We start from the raw sequence: 2,460 nt of genomic DNA, 5'->3' as shown, positions 1-2,460 counted from the left end.
ATAATGGCACTAAATGTCTTTCTTTGAAAAAGAACCATCTTTTGATTTGTCACGACTTTGATCACGACCGTGAGGAGTCTTACTCCTCCGCCTTGTTTTGCTTCGGCCTCTCACAACAAATGCTTCTGAATGAGAGGAACCCGCTGATTTTCTTCTAGTTTCTTCATTCAACAAGCTACTAGTGACTTAGCCCATTGTGACAACTCCATCAGGTGCCAAATTACTAAGCGTCACAGCCAAAGTCTCCCAACTTTCGGGCAAAGAACTAAGTAGCATCAAAGCCTGCAACTCATCATCACACTACAACAAATTTGGGATTTAAAGACGAAACAAATTTGTCCCAAAATGTATATATTTCGTCACCCAAAGTAATTACGACGAACATTTTTCGTCACCCGTTTTGTCGCCAAAGGGTCATCGCTAAAGGGTCTTAGAGACGGAAAAAAAAAATCGTCATTGAAAATGATAAATTTATGACGAATTTTTTTGTCTCCAATACACTTTGTTGGGACCATACTTGTAAGTAATTAGCGACAAAATATTTTGTCATTAAAGGAGAAATTAGAGACAAAAGTATTTTATCATAAATATAAGAAATAGAGACGAAATAATTTTGTCACGTTTAATATAAATGAAGACGAAAATTTTTTGTCAAAGAAGCTACCAATAGAGACAAAAACAAATTCATCATTAAAAATGAAAAATTTGTGACGAATTTTTTTGTCTCCAATACACTCTGTTGGGAACATACTTGTAAGTAATTAGCGACAAAATATTTTGTCATTAAAGGCATAAATTAGAGACAAAAGTATTTTGTCATAAATATAAGAAACAGAGATGAAATAATTTTGTCACGTTTAATATAAACGAAGACAAAAAAAATTTGTCAAAGAAGCTACCAATAGAGACAAAAACAAATTCATCATTAAAAATGATAAATTTGTGACGAATTTTTTTGTCTCCAATAAATTCTGTTGGGAACATACTTGGAAGTAATTAGCGACAAAATATTTTGTCATTTAAAGAGAAATTAGAGACAAAAGTATTTTGTCATAAAAATAAGAAATGGAGACAAAATAATTTTGTCATGTTTAATATAAACGAAGACGAAAATTTTTTGTCAAAGAAGCTACCAATAGAGACAAAAATAAATTCGTCATTAAAAATAATGAAATAATGTCAAAAAAAATTCGTCACACATTGAGGGTAATAGTGACAAAATGTGACAATATTTTTTGTCACGACAAATTCATTTAGCGACGAAATAAAGAATTCATGACAAAATTAATCATCCACCTAAGCTAAATAAGAGACAAAAAAAAACCTTCTTTAGGGATGAAAAATTTTGTCAATAATTCCATAATATTTTTTTCCACATTATATACCTATTTTATCAAAATCTAAATTTTAGTTCAACAAATATGACCCTGTTCATGTTGAAACCTGTTGAATATAACAATTCCATCACAACTTAACCTAACCTGTTATCAACACATTTACGAATTAACAAAATGAAGATATCCATTCATCATTACAAATAATTTCATCCTAATACAATAAAATAGTGAAATATTCACAAAATATCCAAAAGTTATAACTTGTTTAATTCCACCAAAAATCCAACAATAACTAGTGCAACTCCAAAAAGTATGTGTATCCTTATCAAACAAAAATGAACATTCAAGCAAATTACATCATTGTTGCACGTCAAAAATGCCACTCTAATCCAATCTGCAAAAAAAAAAAAAAAAAATTAAAAGTTTTAGTAATTAATCAATTATACAAAAGATTAAAAACATTAGTAACTCACAAATCAATTATACAAAAGATCAATTATACAATTTATCCCTGTAACAGACTTTTTTTTAGATTATGAGAACAAAAAATTAATTTTAAGGCTAATTCACAAATGATGCATCCCATTAATGTGTCGTAAGTTCATACAACTTATATTGGTCCCTCCCAAGGTGCATCCCATTAATGTGTAATAGCTTACCGCTCAGGTGCTAAAGCTGAGTTATCATCACCACTGGAGAAAGGAAGAAGATCAATGAGTGTGGATGGGGGTTCCGTAGTTAGAATTATAAGCTACATCTTCACGCTATTTGCAAGGGGCAAAAAAGAAAAAAGAGAAAAGAGAAGCACCAGGTTAATATTGCAGAAACAGCAAAATCAAAGCCAATCAACAGTTAGGACTCTCACTGACAAATCTTCTCGATCTAATCCTAGTTGCATAAAGTCTAATAAAAGTTCAATTTCAATATCTGAAATGTTTCACTGTGTTGCCTTTGTATTACCAAGTTAGTAAAAAAAATATATGAAACCATTTGAAGCATAAAACAACCATCATAAGTGAGTGGTAAGTCTCCCAAACACACAAAAACACAACTCTCAAATGAGCCATACCAGCAAGCACAACAAATTAACAATCATCCAAGTAGACAAATTACTACAACTAAA

The 2,460-nt window shown here is 30.7% G+C and overlaps 1 long non-coding RNA gene across 1 annotated transcript; it reads right to left on the bottom strand.

Annotated features, from left to right (window-relative positions):
- Positions 1-1,503: 1,503 nt before the first annotated feature.
- Positions 1,504-2,206, bottom strand: LOC145790743 (uncharacterized). The gene is made up of 2 exons (XR_014329857.1): positions 1,997-2,206; positions 1,504-1,731 (listed from the first exon to the last, which is right to left on the bottom strand). It is a non-coding gene; the product is annotated as an uncharacterized LOC145790743 (long non-coding RNA).
- Between the last annotated feature and the right edge of the window lie 254 nt (positions 2,207-2,460).

The sequence above is a fragment of the Camellia sinensis genome, chromosome 1 (assembly GCF_055761805.1).
Source record: "Camellia sinensis isolate YWXY chromosome 1, ASM5576180v1, whole genome shotgun sequence".
NCBI lineage: Eukaryota > Viridiplantae > Streptophyta > Magnoliopsida > Ericales > Theaceae > Camellia > Camellia sinensis.
The sequence above is the reverse complement of the archived record's forward strand: the minus strand, read 5'-3'. Positions and strand labels throughout refer to the sequence as shown.